At 38.1% G+C, this 15,632-nt stretch overlaps 1 protein-coding gene across 1 annotated transcript in view; it reads left to right on the top strand.

The window, feature by feature from the left end:
- The first annotated feature begins 2,124 nt into the window (after positions 1-2,124).
- Positions 2,125-15,632, top strand: part of NLGN1 (neuroligin 1) — an 823,760-nt gene continuing 810,252 nt past the window's right edge. Inside the window, exons 1-2 of the mRNA XM_049867484.1 lie at positions 2,125-2,140; positions 4,852-4,973. The gene's annotated coding sequence lies outside the window, so the exon portion shown is untranslated. The remainder of the gene's footprint in view (positions 2,141-4,851; positions 4,974-15,632) is intronic.

The raw sequence follows: 15,632 nt of genomic DNA, 5'->3' as shown, positions 1-15,632 counted from the left end.
TGTAAGTTTTCCTCTGTATCTTTAGGTCTTTAGCTCACCTTAAGTACATATTTAGGTGTGATATGAAGTTAGAAGCTAGTATTATTTTTATATGGCTAATCTACTGTCAGATAATGCATCTATCCTCATTGCTTTCTTGTGTTACCTGTTATTTATCAAGTTTCTATAAATGCATGGCTACATTACTTCAATTACTATCACTTTATAATAAGCCTTAGTAGCTAAAAGGGGAACTCCCTTCATCTCCTTCTCCAAAATTGTCTTGACTCATTGACCCTTTGATCTTGCAAACATATTTTAGAATTAACTTTTCAAGTTTCATGAAACAGTGTAGTGGGATTTTAATTATAATTAATTTTATAAATTAATTTACAATATCGAGTTTTGTGATCCAAGGACATGTATATTTGTCCATTTATTTTCATTTGACCTTAATTTTAATAGAAAAATTAATGATGAACAAAAAAGTGACTACTCAAAGTCATAGCCAATTAACGGCAAAACCTTTGACAGAAAGAAGGTCTCTAGACTCAACAGCTCTTACACTGAAAAAGACATAATATTTAATCAGTTAAGAATGTAGATCTTAGAGTCCTTGCAGCTACTGCATCCATCAAAAGGAAAATGAACCCAACTTTCCTAGTTTCCTAGGTTCTTAATAATCAAAGTGTGCTCCAGGGACTCACTAGCAATGAAGAATATCAGCCCTCCCTTGGACCTACAGAATCAGAATCACATTTTTAAAAAGATCCTGGGGTGACTGGTAGGGACATTAAAGTTTGGGAAGCACTACTTTGCACAACTAAGTCCTGAAATTCATTATGTTGACTCTTTTTCTGTGAAACCTGTCAAAAATGCTAGTGATAGGATTCATGTAAGCAGCACTGAGGGTGATATAATGACACTATGTCTTGCTCTTCGACCACAGGCTCACAGAAGCCATCATCTGCTTTCCTGAATGAACAGCAAAAGTCTAAAATGAGAAGAGCTTGTCTAAAAATATATATAACTATAACCATATTCCTTTCAAGGAAGCAACATGTTAAAGGTTTTTTTTTTTAAAGGAGCATATCTCAGGAAGACTGAGGCTTCTTTTGATCTCTATGGTTACTCAGGAAATAAATACATTTACTTTGAAATCACTGTGCTGCCCTCAAATTGGCATTTTAGCTACTTAATGCCAGTGGGGAAAATTCTGAAGAAAAAAGATGGAATACTGAGAAGACAGAAGCACAGAAGATTTCAGTCTTTAAAACAAAAGCAGATCAGGCGATTTATTCAAGCAGTCATATACTATTCATGTTAATCTCGGTTCACCCTTCTTCGCGTTTAACTACTACAGCAGCCAGTTATCTACAGGGGGAGGGAAAAAAAAAAACGGGTGAGGAGAGGGGATGGGGGGAAAAAAAAGTGAGATCCCTGCAATATCGCCTCTAGCCACTAGGGGTATCTTTGTACCATTTTTCATACTGCACCGATTTGGAGTAGAAACCTGTATTAGGAGAAAACCAGGGTCCTCGGCATTTTTTTGCGAGCAGTGCACCCAGAATCCAAACAGATTTAAAATAAAAAATAAAAAAAAGAAAGAAAGACCACAGTTCTTTTGGTCACCCAAACAGGGCTACGAAATCGCTCCACCGGCCATCAGCGCCGGGAATTTATTTTTGAGGTCAATTTCCAATCGAGATAAATCTATTGGATTAGTAGGATTATCTGATTGCAGCTGAAAGAAGTAACGTTGTTTGATCATTCGTATTTCTTGCCTTATGGTCGGATTTACATGGAGGTGGCTTGGGGTCCCGAGGATTCTGGATCGTGGTTGCATCTGGCAAGCAAGAAGGATCAATCGACACGTTTTGGAAGTGTCCGTGGGTGAATAAAAAAAAAGCGGGGGGGGGGGGGCAAAACTGGGGTTGCTGCTGCTTAAAGGAAAAAAGAAAAAAAAAAAAAAAGCGTCTTGCATCCTTAAACAAGAATTGCCGGGTACTCGGGATTCTAAAAAAGCGCCTGGAAACTGGAAAACACTTTGACGATTTCAGCTGGATTTGACGGCGAAGTGTTGTAGAACTGTCTCCTTGAATTATTGGAAGGGGACTGGGGAACATGAAGGGGCTCCCTCAGTGGATTCCTCTTACACAGGGTAAGTTTGCGGCTCTCTTATTTGGGAGGGGGCTGCCTGGGTTTCTGTGCCACTGCACGGAGGTGCTGCGACGCGGTGCCTGTGAAATGGGGAGCGAAGGGGGCTGTGAAACCATCTCGCGCATCTCCGGGTGGATCGCTAGGGAGCTACCTAGATCGAACTAAAAAAAAATCTTATTTTGTGGCGTCAGTGGGGAAGCCAAGCAGCCTTCCAAGCGCTCAACTTTGCATTGAAAATCTCTCAGTTGGGAGATCCCTCTTGGATTCAGTGGCTTCTCCTAGTGATACTTTAAGGAGAGGAGGCAGCGGTGTCTGTAGGGAGGGAAAAGCCTAAGTGGAAATGACTGCTGCTTCGGCCGCGGTTTCGACGGGCGCCTGCCTTGGCTTCTAGGGGAATTTTGCAGGAGGAATTAGCCGCTTTCATATTGTCTGTAGTTCTCCCTTCCTCTTTCTCTCTCCCTGCCCTCTCCCGGCACCTCCTCCTCTCCTTTGAACACTAAAGGGTCACTGCATCAGATAGAGACAGTACAAGTGGGTGTCTGGCCACACACGTTGTCTTGTAATGCACTTGCACGACTTCCCATAATACAGTCCGAGGTAACTTTCTTCGAGTTGGACGAGTCCAAGACAGCGTTGCAACCTCTTTGCCAAGGGCCCAGGCTGGTGAGTGCGCCAGGCAGCCGGCTGCATTTCTGAGGCATCTCTACCCTGACTGCCTTGCCACTTAACTGGCTTTTCTTCCGACTGAGCGGTGCGCGCGCCTTCCCAGTCATTATCTTGCAGCTGAATTCAGGGAAATTGTTTTTCTTTTCAATTAAAAAAAAAAAAAAAAAGTGGCTCTCAAGTTAAACTCATCTTTATTTGCAGAAGGAAAACCAGTTTCAGCAGATAAAATTAATCATTCAAACGAGTGAATATTAATTGGCTTAGAAAGCTGAAAGTTGCTTTGAAACCCAGAAAAGCATATTATTCTGAACCAATTTTGGCGTCCAGAAGGCTTAAGAACCATTGCACATAAATAATTGATTTTTTTTAAGACATGTGTACAGACGTTCTAGCCTTGTGTTAAATAGGTTAATGTGAGGCCCCCCTCTTTTTCCTTCTGACACCTCAGCATCATAATTTTAGTTGGCTTCTTTTCTATGTAATGCCAATTCGTTCCATTTTAAGCTTTCAGACAATTTAAATGCATTGCAATGAAATGGAAATAGATAATTGTTAAAATATAAAATACTGTATTTTATACATTTTAATCTTTCAAAGTAAAGCATCAAATATTTTTCCAGGAGTTTTTGTTTACAGGTTATGAAATGTTAGTAAATACCTTTATGGTTTTAGCATTGAAGCTTTTCCATTATGTGTGTGTGAACTCAGGGAAAGGTAACTCTTCAATGTCATCTGAAGCGCACTCATAGTCCAAATACTTACTTCAGGAATTCCACATACCTCAGACATTCTGGTTATTAAAGGGAGCCTCACCAAAGTTTCTTCCTGGGTGTGTGTGTGTTTCTTAAATCCGATTCTGATTCTGAAGTAAAACCACATGTCATCCAAATATATATATATATATATATATACACACACACACACATATGTGACTCGATGGCAGTGGATGGGATATGATGAAACTGTAAAATATACAACTTTTTTGTCTCCATTCTAAAGAGCAAAAGTTAGATATTTCTTATTTCTATAGACTTTATGTAAGCTTTTCAAAAGATTATAGAAGTAGCAAGAAATAGTTTCTACAAGCCCAATTGTTGTTGATCTTTAAGGAGTTATCTGCAAGTCTCAGTTTGCCATTAGTTCACTCTGCTATATCATGTGGTTCTAGTCTAGCAGACTAGATCTAGAAGTAAGGATGCTATGTGTATTATTACATTATTACATTCTAGACACTGCTCCTAGCCACACAGTCCAGTAATATTTAATTTTTTTTTCAAAGTTTAACGAAAAAGCAGCTAGCAAATAACAAAACAGGTAATGAAGACTGAGTGTTAGATTGGCTGGGACTTCTCTTTTTGGGCTAGAAGAGAATGTGACTGTCGATAGTGCTTTTGAGAATATGAGTGAGCCTTGGGTTTTTTTTTTTTTCTATGATTCAAGACCTAAACAGTCCAAGACACTTGCACATTGATTTAAAAGTAGACAGAGAATTTAAAACATGGGAAAGAACTCCTTTGAAAAGTTGATTTCCATATTTTGAAGTCATTGAACCAGTGGTCATGGCATGTCCGATAGTGCCAAACAGAAGACTTAGCTGAAAGTCCCTTTGTCATGGCTAAACAATATATTTCTCTGTCAGGAATAATTGATACTTTCTACTCTTTCTTTATATTCTCTTTTGGCTGTGACAATGAAAAAGGGACATTTTGGCCTGCCCTTTGGTATCATCTGCTTGGTGCTGATGGTAGTGGTAGGGGTCTTTATTTCTAAAAGCAATTCCTACACAAGCACTAGATACACGTTATGGATAGTCCATCCACTTTGGACGGCCAATACAGATGGAAATAAACATAACAAAACCACGTACCACAAAATTCTTTAAGGCCATAGCCTGTAAATGAAGAGCAAGGTAACCAGCAGATAAATGTGCTTCACTAATAGTGTATGTCACGCCAAGAACTGTTGAAAACCCCAAAGAGTTCACTTAGAAAATTACATTTTGCTCTGTCTTATACAAATACATGTTTTTGTTTATGATTATTACAGAGAACATGGTGGCCTTGGTCAACTCTTCTAATTTTGCTTCAGATAACACAAAATGTGGTAGTTTGGTGTAAAGGAATGGAAGCCCTTAATTAGCCCTGAAAATGGCAAGCGCTTTTTCTAATGTAAGTAACAAGAAATAGTGTTGGATTCCCCAAAGATTATCACTGTGGAAAAATTGATGTTGCATTTGCTGGAGCTTTGCTTGACAGCTGCACCTGTCCCTCGAAAGCTTCCCATGTGTTTCAACTAGCCTAACATTCAGGGAAGGCTTGTGAAAGTTCCTTTCTATAATTTTGAGGTGCTTAACTACAGTTAAATGTTATTCTACATTAACTGATTTTTTAGAAAGGAAATTACTACACACGCTTAAATGAAAGCAAAATGAAAAGGGCAATCCTTTTTTAATGATTTGTTGAAATTTAACACATGGCATCCCAAAGTATAAATCTCCCTTCTCTTTTGCTTTATGAAGAAGTGCAAAAACACACTTCCAGTGATTCTGACATTTGAATTTGTAGTATCTCACATTTGCAAAGCACAGGGCAATAAAAATTTAAAATAGCGAATTAGCTTGATGAATCTAAGATATGCTTTTTAAATAACTTCTAAAAGATAATTAAAAAACATTTTGAGCAAAGTAGCTAACATCTCAACTTTGGGGACAGGAACATTCTCACCTGTAACAAGAATGGCTCCTTAATTGTCACAGGTTTGGTTATTTTTGTTTTGTTATTGACGGAATTACATTGACAATGTCAAGTATTTTTGTGTTGGTATAAAATGATGTGACTTCCTCTGCCTTCAGAACAGTTCCCCTACACACACACATACACACATACACACACACACTTCTTTGGTAGCAAACCTGGGTGCAAGTGGAAGATCGCCAACTCTCAGCTTAACTGAAAGCAGAGAAAACTAGTAAAGCACTCTAGGCATTTAAAATTATTAGACATTAAACTTTTGGGGGATTTTTATATGAATTCTTTTTATAAGAGTCAATATAATCTCTTCTGTGCCTATTTCTTTTGCATGTAAGAGAAATTCTAGTCAATGGCAAAACACTTTACTGCTGCCATCACGGCAGACTTTATAGATCAGAGATGTGTCAGCATGTTAGCTTTAGCAGTAATGCCTCTTTTGTGTGAAACCTTATGGGCCTTGCAGGCACTCTCTTATCCTGACACTCATAAAACGTTCAAAGTCTCCGTATTTATTACTTAATTTTCTTCCTATATATAGCAGCAGAGAACTTCAATACATGAATGTGTAGTCAAAAATTAACAGGCAAGCATGAATGGGACTAATGAGTTTTAATAACACATATTAGGGACTGCTAAAGGAAGTTTAATTATGAAAAACAAGTTAAGCATGAAATTCATTTTGGAACAAATACAAGTTAAGTTCCTGCTACAGATGTAAAATCAAAAACCACAGTAATACATCACAGGAAGGAAAGTTCCGGACCAAGGCGAGGCCTACATAATGCGTTGGCATCCTAGTACCTGCCTTTAAGTTGATGAGCTTTGGATTTGCCTGATGGAAAAGAAAATATGCACCTTTCCACAGTTTTTTCATATTTCCCTGGTTTCTATAGCAATTTTAGTCAGTATTTTAACTATGTATCTAACCACAGTTATTGTACATAATACCAGTTTCCTTGGTATTAAGCGCTGCAGAGTAATCTTTTCTTTTTCTATAGCCTACTTTTCTGACACTATATGCCTGCAATTAGAGCTACCTGCTGAAGCCCAGAGCGTCTCTTTGAGTGTGCTGAAGGTGATGGTTCGATAGGAGAACTACTTATTTAAAAATTTACCTGAATCTGTAATTCTGTTTAATTTTTGATATAATTTAGAAAAATAAGTAGAGTTCTTAATTTGTTTCTTTGCTTATTTATTTATTTGGTGGTGGCAGTGTGTATTAGAGGTAGGAGCTGGGGAGACATAGAATATTAGGCAAATATTTTCTGAGAATTGGTTTTCTTATATTTTGCCTGTATGTAAATAACATAGATACATTCTGGAAAAAGTGAAGAAGCCAATTAGTAATATGAAGGTCTTATACATGTTCTTCAACCCTTTGGAAATATCCAATTGATATATTGATTCATTCTTTATACAGATGTTTGGCATCACTTACATGTCACAGTTGTTGATGTTGTTAAGTGCCTTTAAGTCAATCTCGACTCTTAACAACCCCCTGTGACAGAGGAAAACTGCCTCATACAGTTTTCTAGGCTGTAATCTTCACAGGAGCAGACTGCTAGGTCTTTCTGTGGTGGAGCCTCTACCTGGGTTTGAACCACCAATCTTACAGTTAGCAGCCAAGCACTTAACAATTGTGCCACCAAGTCTTCTTTTGTGTAACAGTGGTGCTTTATTTTTCCTTTTTGATACACCCAATGACTATTGGTCTTCAGAGAAAATAGAGTTATTTGTAACATTTCCAAGTTATTTGAAAAGTTTTTCTTTTTTTTAATTACAGCGATGAATATGTTGATACTGTCATATGAAATACTATGCTTAAATTTAAACAAGGTCAAACATGAATTCAGGGGATATTCATTTGATAAAAACCAAGTTGGGAATATCACTAGTCTACATTTTCCCTATAGGACACCACCTCTCCTGTGACAGGACTGACCAGGAAAACAGTGATTACTACACGTGGTACTGATCAACAGTTATTACAGTATTCACACCTGAAAATAATACTTGGGCCATGTAATAGTTAACCATAGCACTAAAAACAAGAAAGGTTCATTTCAGTAACCATTATGTTTCAAGTCAGTGCATCTGTCATTTTTAGTTTTAATTAGCTGTACAAAACTTTACATACAAGTGACAGTGTTATCTGTCCTTTTTCTTATGGGTAAAAAAAGTCACCAGATCCAGGACCTCTTTAACTATGCCAGGTGTTCTAATGCATAAGTTGCTGTGAGACTGATGCCGAAGTATCTATTATCTAGAGCCTGGTCTTTAGTCAGATCATCTGAGGAGTTACTGCACTTACAAAGGTAAACCACTTTGTCTAGTTGAAAGAGTACTGTAACAAGTACCAGTTGCTAGCGAGTCAACTCTGACGCATGGGGACGCCACGTGTGTCCGAACAACCCTACTCCATGGGGTTTTTAATGGCTGAGTTTTTGGAAGCAGATAATCAGGGCTTTCTTCCAAGGTACCTCCGGTTGGACTTGAACATCCAGTGTTCTGGTTAGTAGTCAAAGTCTTTAACTGTTTATACTACCCAGGGACTCCATGGTAGTAGTCTGTATAACCTCCACGATGGCAGGGACTTCTGTCTGGTTTGTTTAATGCTGTGTGTTTCTCCCTAGAAAAGACTGAATCTTAATCAAAGATCAATAATTATTGAAACATTTTTATAATCTCTATGTAGCGTGTTTAATTTATTCTATTATATAATGAAGATTTCTATTGTGTAATGAGATTATTTCTGTAAAATTTACTAAAAAGGTGGGTTAGAATCCTTTTCCACCATGAAGAAAATATGCTATCCCAAGGAAATTTGGAATGATTAAAAATGACTTCAAGCAGGTAGAAAATGGGCACCAAGACAGCAAGATTTACTACATAATGAGGTCTGGAGTTTTTGACATTAATTAAAACTTTTTTCATCTCTTTCCACTTTATAATTTCAAAGTTCCTTATTATTCAATATTATTCAAGTGATGGTTTCATTTAGAAACTTGTACTCCATGTGTATATTAAATTCTTGTTAATGTCTATTCATTAATATCTGTATGCAAGCGGCCCATGAATAGAGCATTGTTTAAGTGTTGTAATTATTATTATTAGTGGAACTATATTATGATGGGAAAATAACAGATGTGAATACTGGAAAAAGATTGCTAATGTAATGTTCTTTCTACTGAGGGCACTGGTTGAGACCTAAGGCAGATCAGGAGTGACGGGACTCCATTATTACTGTTTGGCGCCTTATGTGGAAGGAGTTGGTGGTCTTCGTTTGGTTCCTAGTAGATGGTTTTTCCTTAAACAATAGTCACTGTAGTATTTGCCAAACCCAGCAGAAGCCTGGGACTGAATGAGCACAAAGGTTTAACCACCCTCTGTCTGCTAATCATCCTCCAAGGGGTCAAGATTGACACACCCTGGCACAGGGCCATGCAGAGAAGCTCAGCACTGCCTCTGCCAAAGTTGTCACTATTCTCTGGCAACAAGGGATTTTTTTTTTTAAGAGGGTTTTAATTAACCAGGGCACCAGGAATGGCAATACTCCACTCTTCCCAGGCACCAGCAACTCCCTAAAAACAAAAATAAGCTTAAAGAATGAATTAAGAATGTAGCACTGCGCTTAGGTTGGCCTGGCTTCTCTCTAAAGATGCTGGCAGGCATAATTAAGTTGCTTCTGAAAACAGTGACTTGTGACCCAAAGGTGGCCCCTTTCAGGCAAAACATCAATTTAGTATCAAGAGAAGTAATCAGTTCTACCTGGCTGTCTCTCCTGAGCTCTTGAATGTTACTCATTTTCTTCTGGGGGATCACAGGATTACCAATTGGTTTTTAAAAAGTGTCTGGAAGGATTTTAAATACACGTTAAAACTGTTGTGCATACCTTTTTTTTTTTTTTCCCCAAATTCTTTTTCAGTGATTCCTGCCCCTCTCACCTCCTTCATTCTTCTGCACATATGGAAGTTAAGACTCCTGAGTAGAATATAGATTTAACAATGAGTGTTCAGAGATTTTACAGGAGAGTAGGCTCAAAGTCAATAGAAACCAGAACTTATTTTATAGAGTTAAATGTTAAATGGCTTGTTTCAGCTTTTTAGCTAAGCACACACAGTTATACATGAAACCAAACCAAACAGAAGAAAACAAATAAATGAAAACCTCTCCAGTTGTTTAGCCATTAGTTTTAATGACAGTCATAGTAGAAATATTCAGTTATGCGTTGTTGGAAAAACTGTTACAGCATCTTAGAACTCCGAAGTGTGTCAGAGAATTACCGAATTACCCAGCAGTCTGAATGATGGCATAGGCATACCCCCTTATAATGATGAATTTTCATTATACTTTAATTTGTTCCAACTCGTTTCTGTTTCACCCCATTTTGCTGCAAATGTAATTAAGCTGATGTCTTCACAGAGGTCAGGCATCACAGACAGATAAATAAAATTTGGGAGAGCATTGATTGATGAAAAATAATAAGATGAATGATGGGTTGTTCATTCAAAAACTGTTTTCTGAGGACTTAGCATTGTGTAATGCATTGTGCTGGAGGTGATTATTAAAATCAAAGACTGAAAAGACTTTAAGAGTCATTTTTGTGTTTTAACTCTTGTTTTCATACTTGAGATAAGATCTCATATCCGTAAAATGGTCCACAAATTCTTGAGTTATCAGCCTCTCTTCTCTCCTGGCTGACTTTCCACCCTTCTCTCAAGTCACGCTAGTCTTCTCTCTGTTTCTGGAAAGCTCCAGTCTCCATGGCACTTGGATTTCCTGTTGCCTCTGCCTGACACACTCTGTTCCCTCCTCTTCACCTGCCAGCTCCTACCCATCCTTCTGTTCCCGTCTCACAGGTCACCTCCTCAAGAAGATCATCCCTCTCGCTCCAGGAATCCCCCTTGATCAATCCTCCCTGATAGTCACTCTTTTAGCACCCTGTATTATCCTTCTTGGCATAGTATTTATAGTCAAACAGTTATCTGTGTAATATTATTTGTGTACTTTGTCTTCCCCTTTGAACTGCAATTTCCATCAGAATCAACACTATGCTTGTCCTCTTCCTGTGGGTCTCCATGTGTCTGACACTATATACCTACTGAATGAATGAAGGGAGAGGGAAACTGAGATTCCACATTACTGTTGAGGGAAGGGGGTGTTTTTTAGCTAGAAGGATCAGGGAAGGAAGTACTGTCATTTGAACCAGGCCTTGAGTTATGTTAACTGGGGTCCCTTCAGGTGGAAACTGATGGGGGGAGCATTGCCGGGGAGAAAGCTCTTCGTGAACAAGTTGGGCCCAACTCGCTGACCACTGCTCTCAGTGTACTGTGTTGCCTTGCATTAGTGTTGTTTACTCACTAAAGATGGTTTGCTGCCAGGTATAATAAATTCTGCAGTGCACTCATGTTTTATTTTTCATTACTCCTTAAAATATTTTATTGGTAAAATTTGTTTCTCCTATTGCAGTCACAATTTTAGGTTGTCTTTTCTCTCTTAAATGGGGATGAGTTTCTCTCTAACATTCTGTTGCCTCTATTATTTTCTTAAATCATCAGAGAGGTACATTTAGAGTAGAAGTAGCTGAAGGGGTAAGGGGACAAATAGAAGCACTTACATTTTCCATAGGAGAAAGGAGAATGGGACTTAACTCTGGCCAACTATTGGGGCCTGCTCACCCTATCACCTAGAAGGAGGCTCTGGGCAAAATTGAAAAGTAGGCTAGAGTTATCTTTAAAAAATCTTTAGAATCCATTAATTCTTCTGTGTGTATCCCGTTCTATTTGTTGGAGCTCACTGAACCCATAAAACTTTGTTCTTATTTATGGAAGAATGTTCCATATTTGTGTTTTTGATCTTCAGTTTAATTATCTGTTATAAAATTTTTTTTTTTTTTATAGGGAGGTGATAATTATCTCTACCTCCTAATATCTAGAGACAGTTTAATAAGATGATGCAGTTAGCTCAGTGCCTGGCCACGAGTATGTGGTTAGTTGCTGCTAGCCATTAGTCCAGTTATTAATTAATGATGGTCGTGGACGAATATACTTGCCACCACATTAGGTCACAATAGCTGCATGTTGGCATGACCACAATATAGTCTATGGAGTCCCTTGAACTTCTACTTGATCAAGATCTTGAACTTTGATATTCTCATCTCAGAGGAGACACTTTTTCACCCTTGGTTCTTATTTTCTCTCATTTTTTTCTCCTTGTGCCCTACCCAAGTTTAGTTAACCCAGTCGTTAGTAGAAGTACCATTTCTTATAACCTTTGCTACTTGAAATTTTACCGTTCTTAATTTGTTTATCCCCAACCCTGACTTCTGTCATCTGCTGACTCCACCCCAGGCTACAGAGTGTTGTTGGAAAAAGCCTCAATACCACCCTCTTTGAAGCTGCTGCAAATTATGCCAATTAATTAACCCCAGCAAGCTGATCGGCAGCACTTTTCTTTCCCTCCTATTGCTGTCCTGTGTGTTTTACTCTCCCCAGATCCTTGTCCTGAGCATATGATTTCATTGCATTGGTCTCAACGGGGAGCAAAGCACGTTGGTCTGTGTCAGAAAATTTCAGGACGTGTGCTTTAGAGTTAGCCAATCCCAGTTTCTTTCATGGATCTGCCTTTTCCTAGTTTTGTGACCTTATCTAGCCTCCTAAAGTTTCTTCATCTTAAATAAGAGTCTTTGCCTCGTTTGTTTTGAGGACTAAATAACAAGAAGCATGTAAGGTACTTTGGAGAGAGCTTAGCAAATAGTTGGTGATTGATAATACTAGTTGTTTTTGTTATCATCGTGCGTACATAAGTGAACACTGGTTGATGTCCAGCGAAGTTATGTTCACTTCAGACTGAACATGAAAGTAAAGTAGTTTCTGGTTTCTTTATCACTGATGCATTTACTAAGGTAATGATCCCAACATCTTTGTGATCATGTAACTGTGTGTTTTTAATAACCTAACTCTAGTAAGTATAAAGTATATACATATACCCATTTGCCATAAGTCAATTCCAACTCATGGCAATTCCACATATGTTAGAATAGAACTGTGGTCCATAGAGTTTTCAACTGTTGATTTTTCAGAAGTAGTTCAACAGACCTTTCTTCCAAGGTGCATCTGGGTAGACTCAAATCTTCATATACTCCTTCATAAATATCTTTATGCATATTGCAAAACATAAGAAAAAATAGGCATTAAAAATATGAGAAAGATAAAAGAAATATTTGAAATGTCCCTTAATCTTGCTGTTTTTATTCCATCATTTATTTGTTAATATCCAAAGTCACATACTTTATAATAAGCTCAATGAATATAAATCCATATTTGATGTGTTCAAATATTTTTGTCTGATGTGTTATTGTATCTGATTAGATAGACATTGTTTTTAATCTTGTAATGTAGTTAAAGAAGAAGTTGTACTAGAAATAGGAGAAATTTCATTTCTGCCAGTTACTTGTTCTTTACTTATGATCATATTATTAGTGTTTTCTTTAATCATATTTATTTTATGGGAAAACGTTATTCCAATAGTCCATTGTTAGAGTATCTTTAATTTTAACTTGTTAAAAAAAATCTATAAATATACGTATCCAGTGATGTAAACCCTGATACATTGCTGCGCATTGAAAGTGAACAATAACAACAGCAATGTGGTACCACTGGCAAACCCGCTGCCCACCTTCCCCAGAGCTCCTCAGGTGCTCAGTGTATCACCTAACTAGGTGAAGACACTGGTATTGAATAATGTATTTGTATTAACAACGCTTAATTTCTCTCTCTTTTTGTTTTATTACAAATTATGATAAATCAAAGTTTAACCCGTTATTTCCCATCCTTCAATTCATCACTTTGTGGTGAGGTATGAACCCAGTGCTTTGGAGATTCCTGCTCCAAAATCCTGCCAATTTAATTTCCCTGTGAGTAAATTTGATACTATTCCCTTGCTAGGGATATGTTGTGCCTTTCCATCATCCAGTGAATAAAATCCAAACTCTCTGGCCTTTTCATGAAGGATTTGCTTGATTTGGTTCCAGCCTACCTTTCCTGCCTCATTCAATGCCCTTCCTCATTTACTGTGCTCTGGACACACTGACCTCCTCCAGCAAGCTTCTTCTTTCTTCTCTATCACAAGTTGGGTTTCCTGACTGAAGGAGGTGGGGAGATGCTGAGGTAGAGGTTTGTCTGTAGGAAGTTTTGTGGGGAGTGCCATTGGGAATTGTACCTGTGAGGAGGTGAAGGAATCACAAACAATTCCTCACTCTGCCCAGTTCCATGGGGAGCTCTAGAGCCAGGATGGTCCTTTCAGAGTTGTTCTGCATTGAGACAAGAATACTGGGTCTTTGTACCCTGGTTTGGACCAGTTATTGGAATGTGGGTCTGCTTCGTGGGTGGGTGAGCACCAGAGGATCCATTACGGATCCTTTCCACTATTCCTAGAATGCGACCTCTGGTTGGGATCCCTTCCATGTGCATCAGTGTTTGTTCAAATCCTGTTCATTTTTTGAGGCCTATTTCAGATTCCCCCTTATTCTTGAACCCTGTCCTGACCCACCAGTGGGAGATAGACCTGTCTCTTAAACTCTAACAATGTTTTGTGCATATCTCTCTTAGTGTGCTTCTGTTCATTTGTTTCTGCATCCTGTTTTTGTGTACGGACATTAATTACCATTAAGTGTGTTCTGTTGCTGAAAGGTCTCACAGGACACAAATAGTTATACCCATTTGGACATCTTTGTTGTAGCAAAGGATACAGTACAGCAACAACAGGAAAAGGATATGCATTGAATGGTGCTTGGAAATCTCAGACTCATTGCCTACCACTGTATTGCACAGGATATCTTTGTCTCCAGGTTTTGAACCACCACCAGAGTTCATGCAAAACTTCTTGGTACAAGGAAGCTGCTAGTGGTCTGGTTCTCCTGCACTGAGCTGGTCACATAGGAACTTTCAGCTATGCAACCAGTGTTGGTTGTCAAAAGCCCTCAGTCTTCACTGAAACCACATGCAAATGATAAATCCAGTTATCATTACTGAACACCGTTGGCAGGATGATATGTCCTGACCTCAAAACAACTTACAGACCCATGGTTACAGAATTTTATTTATCTCTAGTTTATATATTGTATAGCATTGGTGCCGTGGTTAAGGGCTTGGCTGCTAACCGAAAGGTTGGCAGTTTGAATTCACCAGCCACTCCTTGGAAACTCTGTGGGGCAGTTCTACTCTGTCCCATGAGTCGGTCGCTATGAGTCGGAATTGACTTGATGGCAACAGGTTTGGTTTTGGTTTATAGCACTGGCCAGGCAACGCTGGTGGTAAGCACGCAGTCAAACCAGATCAGCTGAGATTGCTTGCAGTATGTAAAGGGTATTTGGTAAAAAAGGGTGTTTTATATATATATATATACACATTATATCAAAATAAAATCTAAACATCCAATAAGAATAGGAGAGATTATTTAAATTTCTCTGTTTCTATGAGATTGTGAGGGTATTTACCTAGACAGTATCTTCTGAAGGAACATAAAACACTTTTACAATTTGATTTTAAATGCACTAAGATCAATTTTATTTTAAAATGTTAATTGGGAATTGAGAGACTGTATCATGTGCAATGGTTATGAGGATGGCCTTTAAATCAGATGCCAGTGGGTTTCTGGATCTGCTATTGATTAGCTGAGAGATATTGGCCAAGTTGTTTAATCTCTTCGTGTCTCAGTGCTTCATAAGTAAAAAAGGCATAATTGTTGAAACCCGTTTTATCCAGATTATTGTAAATGAGATATAAATGCATGAAAACTAAGGTTTGGGCATATACTAAGCAACTACTAATAAATAAAAAACAACAACAACAAAAAACCTGTGAACAAATTTGAGAATCTTTATACCTAGGAATATGTTTGTTTTTTTTTTTTTTAATTTTGAATACTGTAAACAAGCCATTTTTTAAAATATTAGACATGGATGACTGTTAGTTATAACAGCGACTTCTCAAAAATCTGTGGAGTCAATACCATAGGTCTCTATACAGGTAAAGCCCATGTAAAATGGAATATTTTGGTAACCTCAGGATGGAGCTG

The sequence above is a fragment of the Elephas maximus genome, chromosome 23 (assembly GCF_024166365.1).
Source record: "Elephas maximus indicus isolate mEleMax1 chromosome 23, mEleMax1 primary haplotype, whole genome shotgun sequence".
Lineage (NCBI taxonomy): Eukaryota > Metazoa > Chordata > Mammalia > Proboscidea > Elephantidae > Elephas > Elephas maximus.
This window is presented reverse-complemented; position numbering and strand designations above follow the sequence as displayed.